Raw genomic sequence first — 17,701 nt, forward strand, 5'->3', positions numbered from 1 at the left:
GGACGCGCTTCCCCGCCGCGGAGCTGCGTTGCGGAGGTGAGCCGCCAGCCGAAAGCCCTCCTGCGGGTGGGAGGGCGGGTTTGGGGCGAAAGTTGGTTGAAATCCTCTCTTTCGGTGTGGCTGCCGAGGGCTCGGTTCCGCCCGGGGCTGGTTCTGTGCCCTCGCCGGGCTTGGCAGACCCCTAGGAAGCGAGTCTGCGAGAGGGGGCTCCTGAAGACCGTCGTGTGCTTGCCGAGTTTCGCCTCGGTCTGCCGTGCCCGCTACTTTCTGCCAAAGATGCGTTGAACTTTAGGTTGGGAATAGCAGTGCTCTTCGTCTGCCAGGCTCGGTATTTCTCACGCATCAACATCATCTTGTGTTTGGATCGTAAGAGTTTGTCTCTATGTGCGAAGCAGTGTTTGACCTGAGATGATTGCATGCGTGTGTCTGGACTTACGTAAGAATTTTGGGGCCATTTTATAGTCTGTCTTGATTTTTGCAACTAAGGTAAACTTGCTTTTGAATATATTTAGCGGAAAGTAAACGTTGCTCAGTATTGAAGAATCAAATCGTGGTAGAGGCTTTCTTTATTGTTAACATGGGGTGTGTAGGTTCCACCTTTTCCAGGTACCATACACCATGAATCTAATCTTCTGAGTGCCTCTTTCTCTTTCTGGTATTGTGGTCAGTAAACTTTGGAGAACTAATCATTGCATTAGCTCTTGATCCATCAATCTCTCTTGATAACTGCAGTGAGTATAGAATACCCTTTAAATGAAGGTTCACTCTTGAGAGTCGAGTATTTGAATGTATATGCATATTTATCTGAAAAGCTCTGTCACTTGCCCTCCCTCCTCCCCCAAATAATATGGTAGCTTTTTCAACAGTATAGTTCATATTCCTAAGTACAGCAGTGAATATTGATCAAGTGCAGTGCAAGTGCTTTATCTCTGCAAACAGCCTTGCATTTTGTTGACACAAATAGGGTGGAGGGAATGTCACTTACTTTCTCATCAGCAGCACAATATTTGAACTTGTTTGCAGATTAGGGATGTGTCTTTGCTCTGAAATAAATAAGATGATCTTAGTCCTCCATTCATTCAAAATAGTTTTGCTGTTTCAGAAAAGAGTGAAAACTTCTTTTAAAAAGGGAGAACCTGTTAGTTCTTGTTATTTATAATTGAAAACATTTTGCCTGGGGACACTGAGTCCAATTTAGTTTAAATGGGTGATTTACCTTTTTCTTTATCTTTGTGTAATGACTCTGTTCTTTATGAGAAACTGCTTACTGCAAGACCCACAGTTGACATAGTTACAGGTGGTTATATCAAGCCTAATAGGGGAAAAAAAGTCATTTTTTTTTCAGGTGATTTTTATTATGTATAAGGTAACTTACACTACTGTTTTCTGCTCTTTACATGTATGGGTTAATGTAGGGAATCATTTAGTCTTGAGGTGGCCCATGGGGAGGTACCTTAAGTATGCACTGAAAGGAAGGTTCTGCTCTGCATAATTTGATGTATACAGACTGTTTTCTGTCACTCTTATAAAATATGGTTTTCTTTATATGAGCAGAATAAGGATTAAATGAGAATACACATTTTTCCCTTTTCTGTGTAATAAATCCATCGTGCTGCCCAGGAGGAAGCTGTGTCACACATGCTGGACTGTAAAGATGCTGAAAGGCAAAGTGGCTGACCACTTGGTTTAAGAAGATCTGGTTGTTTAAGCTCCGAAATTTAGGAAGCTGCTAGCAGTGCTGTGTGCAAATTATCTAAAATCCTTAATCTGCTTCATAAAATATAATCTGGCAAAATAATGAAGTGCTCTGAATTCCTAACAGGACTTAGAATAAAGACAGTTGATGTAAGGTCTTAAGTCATTTCCCTCCACCCAGTTTCTCTTTCCTTTCCTTCCCCTGATTTAAGAGGAGGAAAAAATCTTTAAACCATCGACTTCTGCACTTCAAGCAGTGTGTAGAATTTTATTAATACCACTCATTTCCCTTGAATTCTGAATTTTTTTTGTTGTTGTTGTTCGCAAGGTTATCTTTATGGCATTGTATGCTGCTGTCAACCAACAAGTCTGCTCTTCTGTTTTAGTAAAATAGCTTGACGTGCAGTTTTCCTCCTCATATTGGCTCTAAAATTTTAAGGAAACATTAGGAGTAGTTGGCACAAAGTGTCCTTCAGTGATATAACAACTTGATTATTAGCCGTGTGGTAGGCGTTTTGAAGGCTTTTGTGAATACAGTGCTCATATTTTGAGCAGTTTGAATTCTAAAGAAGACTTAATGTTTCATATGAGAATGGGAGATTTGGCTCAGTTTTATTCCTAGGAAAAGCAGTGATATGGGAGATGCACTGGCAGACATTACTCTAAAAGCTATTTGCTGACAGATTATCTAATTTAGTCTATGCTTAGTCCATTAAATAAATGGTGGAAAGAAATCCAATATAATGAATATCAAAAAAGCCAGGTTCTGATACTGTTTTTGTTTGTGTATGTTATTACCAAAGTGTCTCCAGAACTTGTTTGCTCATCCTGGTTCCAAACCAGCTCAGAGCAGTAATCCAGCAGCAACTTAGTAATGAACAGCAGAAGCAGCTGTTGGAAGAGTTGAACATGCTGCACAGAGCTAATCAGCTGGGGAATCTGACAAGGGGAAGCTCTCTTTGGAATCAAGCAGTTCCAGTATTATTGTATCTTCAGTTTCAAAAATCACTTAAATGATTGGAGTGATACAATGCCATCCTTTATTCTTTTCTGCTTTTGCAGAGCTAGCATCTGCGCATTCCATACCACATATACATGCACTTCTTACATACTTAAAGAACAAAAAAACTTTTGTCTTCCACATTTCAGAAGAAAAAGTTGATTTTTTTTTTTATTATTTGCTTGCTTGTGTGCATATGTGCACATGCAAAACCTTCTTATTTTCCTATTTAGACTCCTGTTGCTAGCGTACATCACTGAAGCTGTAAATGCTTCATTATCTGGGTCTCGCTTTCATTTCTGGAAGAATCTAGAGTTGCACAATGGCCTATAACTTATGTGAGGAGTAATTGTCATCATTCAGATCTTGTACTGGTAGTGGCCTGGTTTCTGTCACTTGTGACCCAGTCTTTTTGTTAGTCTCTTGTTTGCTTGTATGTGTTGATAACTGTTACTGTAATTCATGGCCAAAAAGAGAAGTGACTAAAGTTTTGTGCAAGCTAGTGTTGGTTAGATATAGAGATAAATGCTTTATCGGACATTATTTGAGGAAGAGCCAATGTCATTATGGAGAACAAGTGACACTGAAATGATGACATGTCTCTCAGATTTGAGGCAGCTGCTTTTTGTGTCCGTCCAAAATTTTTTCAAGGTGGATAGCCTCATTCTTCTATTCAAGCTGGAATAATTAATCCGGCTTGTGATGAATTTGTGGGGTTTTGTTCTTGCCTTGCAACAAGAAGTCTTGTCTGCTTTAATGGGTGACTCCTTGAAGTCTGAGGTCTAGCATGTGCTCAAGCCAGGATGTAGCTCCTTTGAGGGAGTTCTGCTAAATTTATGGCATTTTCCATATGTCTATGGCTGCTTGTGACCTTGGGAGACACTGCAGAGAAAGAATAGAGGAGAGAAAATGAGCTTTGGGGACAGGGATTCCTTCTGTCTTAGTACAGTTAAGTAGCAAAGTCCTTTTTGTGAGGAAAGTTTATGTCAATGATGTGACTCATTTATTTGCTTTTTATGGTTTGCATGAGCTAAGAATGCTGTGAACGTGGCCCTTCTTTATATGATGAATCTCGTAAATGCCTGTTGTTCCTATTAGCTAAGCATATTTCTTCACGCATCCCACAGGCATTCCAAACTGTTTAACCTTGATTGTTAGCCTAACCTACTGATGTTTATCTTACTGCTCTTCACCTCCTAATAAAAGCCTGTAATATTTGAAAATTATCAACCACTTCTGTTGACCTAGTTGTCCTGTAGACAAAGGAATTTTCATAACTTACAAATAACAGGCAAGCTGTTTTTCTGTGACTTCAGAAATGTTGTTTTTTCTTTTTTCTTTTTTCTTTTTCTTTAAATGAGAAAGGAAGGGACCCATACTGCTAGAAAAATCTGATTACACTGTTATCAGTTGTCATTCATGGGTAACATAGTTTGCCAGATTTTTCTGTATATAAATTTTTGACATAGAATGTATTTCTTCTGGTTACATTTCCCTGGAGTAGTTTTATAACTAAAACCTTTTCTTCATTCCTGTTAGAATTAGGTGGTGAAGCTTATTGTCCCTTGCTCTGTCTATTCGTTCCTTTTGGTACAGAATACTATTCCTCTCCTTTTCCACCACAAATATGGTTAACAGCATGAAAATGCAACTGCCCCTTAGTTGCTTTAGTGCAATTTTTGGAAGTTTCTTTTGAAGTCTGCAGAGGGTGGTTGTAATATACACGTGATATACATGGAAGATAATTTTATGTATTAAGGACCCTGCATGACTAAACTTGTGTTTCCTCTGCTGTTAGGAATGACCTTTTATGGAAAATGGCTGTGTGTTTTGATTGAAGAATATCTATCTGAAATGTCATATAAAAAATGTCATATTAAACCCTTGAGCTGGGACAAACAAACACATAACTCCTTCATTCAGTGAAACTGGGTCTTTTTGATACGTCATTCGTAGCTAAAATTTTTGAACAGATCAGTTTCTACTCCCAAATGAGATTTTAAATAACTTCCATGAGTCTGTCTTGATAGGTCCTATACAAAGACAGTGCACACAATGATTTCATTTACTAGTTTTATAATAGTTGTGTCATGTATAGTTGACTAAAAAGATTGAAAATGCTAGCTTTCAATTTATCTTTAAGTTTTTTGCTGTGATATTAGACCTCTGTATCAGACATGCCAATTTACTTACTATGTTTTTTAACAAGCTTATGAAAGAGTAGAATAAACATCAGAAGTGTTTATAATCTGGTAGTTATCCAGGATTGAAGTTATTTATTTATTCATACTTATATGAACACATTGTAACATGATTGTATTGAACGCTGAATGAAACTGTTTGCATGACCTAACTGTAGAGTGAAAGTCCCACATTGTTTCAGTACGCTGTAGTTTGAAGACTGTTTCTGCCTAAAAGAAATATTACTGAAAGTAATGTTTACAGGAGCTAGCACTGGAAACGTGAACTATGAGGTAGCTCAGTTCTCCTACTGTTGGTTTGAATTGCCCACTTCTGTCTAGATTCAGTCAAAACTGGCTTCTTTTTAATACTTTAGATGCCAGTAAATATAGAAAACATAGAATCTACTTAAAAGAATTCAGTGAACAGCAGCTTCCAGATCTTGGTCAGCTTCAGATTCTCAGGATGAGGTGGTTCCCCCCTGCCCCCCGTCTTGCTTTCAGTATGAATTGTACATTAAAATTGGCTCCCTTTACCTAAAACATAATAGAGTTATCTTGTGTCTTTTTGTTTACCTAATCTTGGAATTTCTGAGCCACCTGGTGAAGGAGCCTTCTCCCTAAAAAAGAGAAACTAAATAGACGGTGTATTTCATGTCCAGAAAAAGCTGTGATAATCTTAACATAGAAACTTTCACACCCATTTGACAAACTGCAAATACAATTGTATGTGGATACAAACTTTCCTATCTGCTTACCACACCATAAAAAAACAAACCAACTCAAGAAATACCACAAAAACCTCCAACAGCTCTGCTTTTGAAATCCTCCCCCAGTCCTGACAAAGACGCGTTTGGCTAATGGTGGGAATACAGTGGACTGGGAGATTATTTTGGCAGGGGGAGGGGCTGCAAATGAAGGGCTATTCATTTGGTAGCAGTATGATGTTTTAAAAACAAGTGGCAAGCAGTCCAAGTAAGGCTCCAAACTGATGCCCTGGCAGTGGAGTTTTTGGATGCATTCTGGCAAGTAGAAGCAGAAAGGGAACTACTTTTTAGTCCCTGTATATGGATGGGCTTCAGGATGGGAAATGCTAAAATATATACCTCTATTGCCAGGTTTATGAAAAATCTGCAGAGAGATTAGGAGAGAATCTGAAAAAATATTTGAAGCAGTGAATGAAATGACTTCTTCGAGAGAGGTTTTTGAAGAGCTCAAACTGTTTATATGGAAGTCAAAGTCAAACTAAATTTGAAAATTGGGCATGAATTTTAAACAGATGTAAAACCAGACAAGAGTAGTTAATGGCTTTCTCTCAGATTTTAATTAAGAATTGTTACTCTTTCTGTATTTTGGTATGATTTTGTCAGCAAAATCAGTATTTGTGTTTCTGATCTGACAGAACAGGAAGAGGATGTGAACCACTGTGTATAGGGAAGGAAAAAAAAAGACACGGATTTCTCAATCTTTACCACTCAAACTCCAATTTAGATTGGATTAGACAGGATATTTGATCAAATTATTAAAGCTATGTTATTCTAATCAGTTTCTTAGTACATTGATTGTTTTTGCAAGTTCTTGTTAAAATGAACAATTTCCCTCCCTGTATTTTTCTTCATGGAGTGCAATTTCTTAGCTGGTACTGCCGGTCTTCCAAGCACATGGTGAAATGTATTTTCACTCTGTTTATGTTTAACATTTATCTGTGTTATACTTTTCTGTTACTAGACTAAAAAACAGCATGCAGGAGTAGAATGCTGGAATGCCTCCTGTGTTTTTTTCCAATGAAGCTAACAGCTATTTTACTATAGATAAAATCAACTACTATGAAATACTTGGTCTAATTTTAAGAGCCTATGATCTAATTAAACTGAGATGTTATGGTTATATATATGCATGTTTCTAATAATCATTTTTATCTTAGATACCAGTTGAGTTTATTTGTAAATCAGTTCTAGAAATAATCTTTTCTTTGTCTTGATACCGTAGCTTCTCTTGATAGAGGAAAAATAAACTGTGCTTTTAGGTGGGTAGGATGGTAATCTAGAATTCTTGTTTGAATACTCTTCCAGATTTTTTTCACTAGTTTAGCAGTCATATATTCAATTAAAAGTATGAAGTTCTGCTTTATTGATTATCCAATTTAATGTGTAAGAAATGAAGCAGTTACACAAATGTTTGTTACAGTTTGTCCTGATACCTCTGAATCTAGACCTCAGTGATCTGAGATTTCTAGGGAAGCTTATTGATCTCAGTTTATGGCCCTATTTGTTAATCTTTGTTTGAATCTCTTAAGTGATTTTACTTAGCTTCTGGATTGATAACATTATAGCACTATTTATGATTCCTTTGAGGAAAAGGTTACAGTAGCTTTCACCTCACCTGTCTAACCAAAATTCTCACCCAAATAAGGGAACAAGGAAGAGTTTCAGACTGGAAAATGATTCAAATTTTGAGCTCTGCTGGATTCCATTAAGAATTGCCACTTACTGTCAGCTGAGGTGAAGTTCTGTGAAAGCTGTACTTGCCCTCTGGAAGTTGGGAAGTTTAGTTAGCTAATTTATCCAAGCTGGCTGCTGAATGTCCAATGAATGAACAGTTGTTATAACGTGGTATGTTACCAACAGTGATTCAGTGAGTAATGGGCCTATAATAAAAGGAATGGATTCTTGTAATGAGAGTTTAAGTGCAGTGGGTAAAGTTCTGTGCTGATGTAAAAGTCATGTTGCAGTTTACTTAAGCTCTTTTTGAATAAATGCTATTGAAACCTCTGGTTTTGTATATGGAAACTAGTACAATGAGGCCCAAGTGTGCTCTTAAATTTTCCTGTGAGGGCTGTAGTGGCTGATATGGAGCAAAGGCTTGTAACAGGTTTAGTTCCTGTTCAGCTTCTATTAAAGTTCTTGTACCTTGATTCATTGCCTGACATAGTGGATTCCATATTGTACTAGTTGCATAGCTTGTGCACTGTGTAATGTTACGGAAGAATGCCAGTATTGATTAACTACTTAAAACGTGTCTAAGAACACTTTCTTACATACTGAGATATTGGCATGTATGTGGCTATGTCTAGAGCAAAGAAAACAGCGAGCCCTTTAAATGGAAAAAAACAGGTACCCTTAAAAAAAAAAAAGCTGTAATTGAAAATTATTATTGTAATTAAAATATATGGCAAAAAGTGTTCTACATAAAATTTGCATTTCTGAGACCTGAAAGGAAAGGTTAGACAGAGACCCAGAGAATCTTATTTCTCATCTTTTGGGAAAATCAGACTGTGTGGTTTTCCTTCTACATTTGAAATACAAATGTTCTGCGTCCCATGTACTTGAGCAGTGTGGGGGTTTTTGTCTCTGCCTGCCATTTGCACTCTGTTCTGCCAGAATTTTTTTGACCTTTATTCAGACTGTTGTTCTTGCTCAAGGGTAGAACCAGATTGAGGAATTGTTCCCATTGGATATGGCACACTTGAATTCTGTTGTCCCATTGATAATTTGGTACTTCAGAATATCATGCTCAGATATTGTGTGCAACCCAGAGGTTTTAGCACTCCATTTTATTATGTGTAATTTTTTTGTACTCATATTCTGTGTAGTGCTCCAAGGATCAGAGGAAAATCAACACCAGTGTTCGCTGGTGCTTTTACGTAGGAATGTCATTAGTCTTCCTGGTCTTCACCAAGCTCTGAGACCGCAGTTGAATGTAATTTGTGCCCCCATACCAATCTCTGCCCATTTGCTAGCAGAGCATTTGTGTGGCAGTGCCCTGAACTGGCCGAGACACTGATGTGGCTGTAAATGGCTTTCTGGGCTTTGGCCAGTCATGTTTCAAAATGGAACAGTTCCCTCCTTGTCTTCATCTTTTTACTGTATAAGCTGGGGAAGGAAGTAGAAAGTGATAAAGCTGCTGCTTTCAGTGGCAATGCTGGTTCTCCTGATTTAAAGTGTTCAAGCATCAGTCTCATTTAGAAGACTGAATTCTTTATTACTTCTGAAAATACTTAAAATTTGCACTCTGTATAAAGTACTATTGATACCTATTTGTGTTTGTGTATCCCGATTATTTAAAAAAAAAAAATCATTCTCATTGTATAAAATGCCTGAAATACAACTCATACATGTTCAAAATCAATAGCATGGAATGTATTATGAAAACAGATTTGTTTTAGTGAAGGTATGTTTTTGCCCTTTCCCAAGCTACAGAACATTTTTAAAGATGCCACACACCTTATTCTTTAAATGACTAAAATAAGCTGCATCAGCAACCTTTTTAATAAAATATCTTTGTAGCTTGGTAGAAATTATTCTAGGAACCTTGCAGTGCTTAGAGTTTCCAACCTCCCTGTAGTATGGGGATCTAGCCTGTTGCTCAGAATAAAAGTGTGTGCCCTGTCCCCAAAAATGCAAGAGTAAAAACTTTGCTTGTTTTTTTACTGTATATAATAAGAACCGGTTCTGTCTTCCTTTCGTTTGACAAATGGAAGAATGAACCTCTCTAGTGGGTTTTTTGTTTGTTTTGTGTTTGTTTTTTTGAGGTAGCATATTCTTGCTTAGCTCATGTGGTTGAGTGCACTGCTGACAGTTGTCCAGTTATTATGGCGCTACTTCCATCTTTCCTTGTGTGTAAAAATAAATAAAATACATATATATAAAAGATAATATATATATAAGATAATATATAATATATATAAATATATATATAAAAGATAATGTGTATATATATATTATCTTTGAAATCTCATTTAAGGCAGACCAGTGTTTGAGCTGTAAAACTGATTGATTGAAAAAATAATAATTGGGAGGACTGTTAGAAATTCTCTAGAACATTGGGTAACAGTTTCCAGGGGTTTGGTCATACCTTCCTTTCCTCCCTGGCTTTGGTGTGTCTCCCTCCTCCCCCATTTTGATTACATCTGTTGTAATTTGAAGCATGTTTTCTTTGTCACCACTACTTAATTACTGCTATTACTACTGCCTCCTCCAGTTCTACATCCTAAAAGACTGAAGTGGCTGTGTTGTTCTCCCGCTTCGTTTGGCCTTCAGGAGATACATGGGCAGCATATGCATCTGGTGCCAGGCTCAGCCTCGCTGCTTCCTCTACTGGAAGCAGCCTTCTGCTAGACTAAGTGCAAAGCCTTTAGTGAATAAAGTCTCTTATTCAGCAGATGTGTCCAAATACACCCTTTTTTCAGTAGTAGGTAAAAATGGTCATGCTTTTAGTCAAGCTGGATTTTAGTTATGTCTGAAAAGTGGTTTGGTTGTTCTTTGTGCTCAGAAAGAGGCAAAATCACTTTCTAAATCCAGGTTTCTGAATGGCTTTTGCCTTTTTTCCTTTCCTTTCTTCTCATCTTTAAGGATGAAGTTTTACCATAGGTACTGAAATCTTGTTTCTCATATATGCTACATCTGAGCTTTACCTCATGCACTTCTTCCCATACCCCAAAATGTACTTCTGAAGTGTTTACCCATGTTTGCATAATCTTTCTTTAATAAATAACTTAGAAAATGTTCTTATTTACTGAATTCATTGACTTCTAGAACTCAGACACAGCAAAACAGCTTACCCACATCCCTGGCAGACAAACCTGGATAAAAAAAATTTTTTCTGCAAAATTAAGTAGGTGTTGATGAACTCTGTGAATAGGGTTTGTGTAGCTATTCTGAATCTTTGTTGTAATCAGCTAATAATACATATGAGATGAACTCGAACCTTTCTCTTGGATTGCTCACCAGCCAATTCTCAAAACAGCGAGTTTCAAGCAAGGATTCCAAGCCTTTAGAAGGCCAATTGATTTTGCATCTGCTTGCTTGTTACCACAACAACTCTTTGCTTGTCTTATTTCTGATGTGACTTTTTCAACTGACCTCAAGCAACTGTCTGTAATGATTAAGGCCATTTTTCTTGAAGGTCTGTCTCTCTGCCCGTGTGGCACAAGCTTTGAATGTGTGTTGAAGAGGTGAGCGACCAGTGAGTGTACGGCAGTTTCTGTGGTCCTGCAGGTTTTTTCCATGTACCAGAACTGACTTACAGATTTCTGCTATTGCAGTAACATGTTGGGCTTGATTATTCTAGATGTTTGTATAAGCACCTCTGCTGAGACTGTCCTTACACCAAAAATAGTCAATCAGGATAAACAGATGACAAATATTAACAAGAAAATGTCAGATTCTTGCTTCATATTGTCTCAGTGGCCTGTCATAACATAGGAAAGCTGAGCAGAGCAAGGCACCAAATCTAAAGCTGAGTTTAGATGACTTTTGAAATACTACCTTTTAAAATTTTTGTGTAAATCTACTAGCTATTGTCTTAATTAAGCTTCCCCTTTTGTCAGTTGGCTGTTTTTTGAATTACCTTTTGGAGCGATTCACTTTTCACTGCATGCAGATTTTAGGTGCCTAATGATATCTATGGCCATAAAGCGGTGTGTGTTTTTTTTGTTGTTGGTGGTGTTTTTTGTTTTTTTTTTCCTTAACAGAACAAAACAAATCCTTCCAATGCTAAAGTATGTTACAGGATGACAGGGAGAAGACCATCTGATTCTTCTGTTTGTTTTGTTAAATTGCTGTTAAAGAGTCATTAACTGGGCAAGCAGTGCTGTCTTTCAGATAAAGCAGGCTGAGTAAGGAGAGCAGGAACAATTTGCTAGGAGAGAAGTAAGGGGTTAAATGAAACCTTACCTATGCGAAACGCAACTTACTTGGTTGACTGCTTTGAAGATCAGAATTTTTCTTGGGTTTGGAAAATTAATGAAAGCCATTAAAAGTCATATGTAAAATACTTTTTCCACTTATTTAATACCTTTGGATTTAAATAAATGTTTTAAGAGCGTAGCGATGGATTTCCAAAACACTCTTCAGACTTAACAAAACTCAAGTTGTGTCAGATCCAGACTGTAGGAGTCATCTTAACCAGTGTTATAACAGCAGCTTAACTTGGAGTAAATCATAGAAGCTACTGAGTGGCATGCAGCTGTAGGAAGGAATATGAAATACACCTGAAATATAAAGGGAAACGTTGAGTAAATGTATTCTTTCTTTTGTCAAGCGGTTAGTATGAACAGCTCTTCTCTTGAAGAGCAGACCTCATGAACTTAAGTGATTGACTATGGTTGGGTTTAGGTTTTTTTCCCCCTTTAATTAGAGATACTGTTATACTCTGCCTCCACATGGCTCAAATACTGTTTTCCTGCTTTCTGCAGTAGAACACAGGTATAGGCCAGCAGGCTAAGATATGATAGTGATAGAATAGTCTATGTTGGATCCTCGTGGTTGTAGCTTACAAAGTGAATGGACTACTCTAGATGCTACTAAATGTGATGAAATAATGCCTTAAACAGTTATCTGCAGGTTATCTGTCAAATCCTACCTGTTAAAAAGATAAATCCATGTAGCTGGGTGATAGGGTTTAAATGAAAAAAGACTTTTTGTACCCACCCATCTTTTAAAGATGCATTTGCCAACATGCTTCCCCAGTGAGTAGAAAGGAAGTAGTATTTTCATAATATTAGAAAATCTGTCTCTGTCTCTTTCTTTCTCTTCATTAGGTATGACTAAGTGGTAAAGAAATCCATCCAGCTGCTGTAGTGTCAGTATAGTGGCTCATTTTTATCCCCTCTGCTAGTACTACAGTACTGTTTCAAGACCACTTAAATTCTGTTTTGAACTGTAGATGGTGATCCTTTTGGCAACTTCATGTGTGCCTTTAGAATAACTGCTGTGAAGGTTGTAATAATTTTCAAAAAGCTTGTCTGAAAGCAGAATGTTTGTGTGTGTATTCATAGGTGGGTATTTATGTCTTTAGAATTGTGGGTTTATTTCACAGCCTCTGCCTTTACCTACCTAATGTTAACTTGGTTCTAGGAAGGCACTTACTGACGTGTCCTGTTTGTTATAGTGTACTTCTACAGCAGGCTGGAAGAATGGACGCTGAGCCTGCTCTGGAGATCCAGAAGAAAATCAGCAAATAGAAGTAATTCCACTGGATTTGCATCTTTGATGCCAGGTTTCTTAGAGGTTTAGGTTTCTTCATCTAATTAAACATTAGGTAGAGCATACAGCTGCTAAATGCCCCCCTTGTTAGCAATGGAAGTTTCTTCTGAGGAATATGACTTTGAATATCACTGTATTTGTCCTGAAAAGTCTTTTTAACTTTTTCCAAGTTTAGTCCAAAATACAGTATTTTTCGCTTTGACTTTTCTAGAGACAGACAATATTGCCTATTGAATTTCCTTTCTGATTCTGCAAGCTCTTTAGTTTTTAGGACAGTGAAGAGGGTTTGCAGTAGGATATGTCCTATTGTAGATGTTGCCGTGAGTTTAGGATGCATCTACAATGGAAAACTGTTATCCAGATTATAGCCACAGCAGCCAATCTTCTGCTCTCCATGGTGCCATTGGTCAAAACTAGAGGTTTGTGGGGGGGGGTTGTTTTGTTTTGGTTTTTTTTTAGAAGCTTTTTTTCTTGATGTGAGGAAGAGAAAGGAAGCCTTGCTGCTTACACCAATACTGCTCTTAGTGCATCTGTGCTGTTGATACAATAGAGAACTGATTAGCTAAGCTAATGTGTTTGAATGGACCATGGATGTCTGACTCCTAATTGCCTTGTAGATCTTGTCCCTGTGATTCAGATTATATTTGACGTATGCATGGACACTTAGCTGTACAAGTGTTGTGTTCTCAAATTATGTTCATGCCTGTGTAGTGTGTGAAGAAGTTCCTAGCTGATGCGCTATTAGATTTTTCTACTAAAAGGGACCTGTTTTTCCTCCTCTCTCCTTCCATTTATATAACTGATGAACAATATCTAGACTGCTTTCTGTTGCAGTGGCAAAAAGCTTTGCTAAAGTTTGTCTTAATGTGCCCTTACAGAGAATACTTAGTACTGAAGTGGATCCACTTTTCCTTGCTTTTGGAAAACCATTTCGTTTGATGAAAATACTTTAGTTTGTAAGTGTTTTCTAAGAACTGAGTTGTGTTCCCAAAGCTGGGGGGAGAAAAGCTCAATCTGCCTACTTGAGAACGTGCCAGAGAGCAGGCATGATGGAATTCCTGTTCCGGTGAAAATCAAAGGACAGGGTAACAAGTAGTTTCAGATTATATAATCCCTGTACAGTTCAGCCAAAAGCAAAATTACCTCACCAGCTTCTTCTCAATCAGTTTAAACTGATTTGAAAAGATGGAGAAGGACAGAATTATTTAAACTGAGTAAGTTCAGAAAACTACTGGGAGCAGGAGAAGAAAAGAACCTTCTGTCATTCAGACTGAAAAATATAAGCTTAAAACCACAGCAAGGCAAATATAATCTCATTTTATGGTTATATAAGACTATTTAAAGCAGGTCATCAGGGTTGAGAAAAAACGCGCCTTCATTTCCTAGGTGCTTTTTTTTTTTTTTTTTAACATACCAAATAAGGTTTTTCCTCCTCCCATTCCCACACTAGAAGGAATGCTTTCCTCTAGGGACAAAGATAGGATGAGGCTAAATATATCACTTGTCCACTTTATTCTCCATCACGTTGCTTCAGTGGTAATCACTTGTTTTAGATTTGCTTTGAGAAATTCTGCCTGATACATGGTTATGTACATAATGAATATATACAAACCCATAGTAATTTTAAATTCATTCTTTATTGTTCTTTGGTTTTAGTTTACAAAGTGCTATAAAAAGTAAAGGGATTTTGTAAGCTTTAGTCTGTGCATGTACAGAGAATCTCATCTTATTTCTTTATTTGTGTGAGGAGAAGAAAAAACAGCTTGGGCTTCTCTTGTTTTCTAGCTTGGAATATGTAGGAAGGTGAAAATTTTTTTCTTTCGAAGTATCACCTTTTCAGGGCAGGAGAGTGAGGTGGTGGTGGTGGTGTTTTTTGAAGGCCGCAATCTTCATGTGTGGCTTTTTTGTATGTTTTTATGGCTTTGTACTTTCTTATTTTATACCCCTACCTCTTCAGGTGCCAGCTAGTAGCATCTAAAGAAGGCCAGGCTGAGGAACGAGGAGAGGAATCCTATGCCTCTGAAAGAGGAGGAGATCTGAGAGAGAACAGCTGGAGAGATCTTAAGTAGAAAGAGAATGGCTTCTATAGCAGCCCTTAGAGCTGAGAGGTACAAAGATGCACCTAGATGTCAAAAAATGCAGACATCAGAAACTTACAGTTATTTCTGAAAGTCTCTTTTGTACTGTGTTTTGGGTAATTGGGGAAAGGACTGAAAGGTAAATTGTGTTCAGACTGTAGCTGTTTCTTGCATAGTTTTGACTCTGTCAAAATTAGCATATTGCCAGCAGTGGGAGTTGTGCCCAAAAAATACAGCTTGCAACCTCTAATGATTGGGATAATTTACATTGACTTTTCCTTCAGCAGTTAAATCCTGTTAATCCAGGTTCTACTTCACCCTGCATTTAAATTCTTTATAGGAGTTGACAGTAAAATTTGTCCATTCATACTGAAGAATGCATGTTGGCAAACAAACAGGTAGCCATTATAATGCATATCAGACGAACATCTACTCAGGCTTTGTGCAGAGCCTTTGATCAAGTACTTGATAGTAAGGCATAATGTCAGTACGCTGGACCAGAAGGAGACAACAGAATGATGGTAGAAAAGATTCTTGCAATCTTGGTGGAGGGAGCAGGATAATTACTGTCTGAACTATTCTAATTAAAATAGCTGGACTAGCTTTGTAGTTTAAATAGCAAATAACTACTTGTCTGACTTGTTTTGACTGAAATGTCTAGGGAACACTTACTCAGGTTAATTCCATGGGCAGATGCAAGGAGGCTATGACTTCTGGTTGGAAAGAAGATAGTAGCAACTTCTGCTGGCACAGATGGATCCAGAAGAGGTCACATCTTCCTGGCGTCAACCTATTATACTTGGAAATTTAGGCCATGCATACTGAATCACGTGTTCGATGTGATTTTTGAAACCACCTAACCGCTTTCCCCTTCACTCTCTTCACTATTTTGTCTTCATTGTGATAGCTTCTGACACTGAAAATGGCTGCTGGTAAACATATGAGCATGCTTCCCCCTCCACCCCCCCCACAAATTATTCTTCCTTGTGGTCAGGAAGGGATTAAGAAGTTCTATCTTCTTACACTTTGCTCTCACTATGTTATTGGGATGTGAGAACAAGAGATAGGAAACTCCAAAGGAGTTACAAGCACTAATAGCTGTTTAATGTTAGCTGTGTTGTAGATTATTGGGGGGTGACAGGAAGGGGAGAAGAATGGATGAAAGCACAGACTAACTGGAATTTAGGAAGGTCAGGTCCCTCCATAGTCAATACAGAGGATGAGGCTGTTTAAGCTGTTGCTTTGAATCACCCTGTAAAAGGGGAAGAGGGGCTATGGTAAACAGCTCTTCCCTACCAAAAGATACAGTTTCTCCTTTTCGTTTGTGCCCGCTCTGATACGAACCTTACCCATGTGTTAGACTACCAGGATCACCAAACAAGCAGAAAGCTAATGTAAGAAAAAGGTTTCTATTGTTTTAACGATCTGAACCCAGCTCATTGAGGGATCTGTTGGTTTGGCACATCTAGTAGAAAGGAAGGAGTGAGAGTGAGGGGCTTGCAAGGGATGAAAAGTGGGGGGTGAGACGAGCCTGCTGCCCAGCTGTGAGCTGTTGGCTTGGCTCGGCTTGGCTCGGCTCTGCCCTGGAACTGGACCCTCTTGCACAACAGGCCTCCAAGGGCCCCGGCTGCTTTCCATCATCTATGGAGGGAGGAAATGAGCCACAACTTCCCCTTGCTGCTGTGGTGGCAACAGTGGCTGCTATTGACGTTTGTGAATGTTATCCTTTCCTTCCCCTTCTTTCACTCCATGTCAACTTGATTTCCCTTTGAAAGAAGGGTGGTCTTAGTAAACCTTTATACCTTGTTAGATATAAAGTCAGTAATTCTAAATGGTGAAGGATTTCTGTGGCAAAAAAGGTAACTTCTCAATTGTTTCAGTAAAGTCACTGCAATCTGCAATACTGATGCTCCTGAATTGTTCTGTAAACAAATACTTAAGTAAAGAATATCTAACATTTTAGTTGTGAGGCTATTCTTAAAAAGAATGCACTTAAGTTATTTGGCAATCTGCTGAATGAGACTGACACTGTTACAGGTGTGGCTGGGCAGAGTACAGTGCCAGGCCTATTGAAACTTCCTTTCATTTGTATCACATCTGGGTTCTTTGCATTTTGGCATGCAGTCAGAAACTGATTTAGTCCTTTACAGGAATTAAGCGTTGCACTCAGACATCGAAACTCAAAAGACTGTGTCCAGTGTATAGTGTGGAAATTAATCAAAAGGAAGGAAAATTAATGACCTGCTGTGGTGCCATCCATCAGGATATCACTCAGCAGGTGTGAAATTAACTTGCCTTGACTGTGGATTAAGTTTAACGGCATGACGTAAAACTACAGAAACTGTTTCTGTTATTACTAGGGAGCAAGCAATTTTTTTTCTTTTTTTTTTTTTAATTCCAGCTTAATAAACTGCTTACGCCATACAGTGTATAGTCCTGTGGTCATTTAACAGCATGAGTCTGGATTATGTTCCCTAAGAAGATCAAGTATTACTGTATCAGTAAAAATTGTTAAAGGCAGGCCATAAAAACGAAGTTTTAATTTCTATAATTACTCTGTGCCAGATGGTGGATGTATACTTGTTTCCAGCATAAGTACATCAGCTCAAATATAAGCAGTTGAGATCTTTATTTACAATTCATCAGATTCTAACCTAGGTGGTTCCATGTTGTTATGGAACATTATGATGAGCTTAAAAGAAATATGTAGAAGAAACCCCTACTAGTGTTTTAGTTACCAAAAAAAGCTTTGTTTCAGATCTC

General features: G+C 38.0%; 1 protein-coding gene across 1 annotated transcript in view; it reads left to right on the plus strand.

Annotated features, from left to right (window-relative positions):
• The first annotated feature begins 11 nt into the window (after positions 1–11).
• The window catches only part of MGAT5 (alpha-1,6-mannosylglycoprotein 6-beta-N-acetylglucosaminyltransferase), a 140,226-nt gene continuing 122,536 nt past the window's right edge, over positions 12–17,701 (plus strand). The window contains exon 1 of the mRNA XM_026088927.1: positions 12–36. The gene's annotated coding sequence lies outside the window, so the exon portion shown is untranslated. The remainder of the gene's footprint in view (positions 37–17,701) is intronic.

This window comes from Apteryx rowi, unplaced genomic scaffold (assembly GCF_003343035.1).
Source record: "Apteryx rowi isolate R43461 unplaced genomic scaffold, aptRow1 scaffold_8, whole genome shotgun sequence".
NCBI classification, from domain to species: domain Eukaryota; kingdom Metazoa; phylum Chordata; class Aves; order Apterygiformes; family Apterygidae; genus Apteryx; species Apteryx rowi.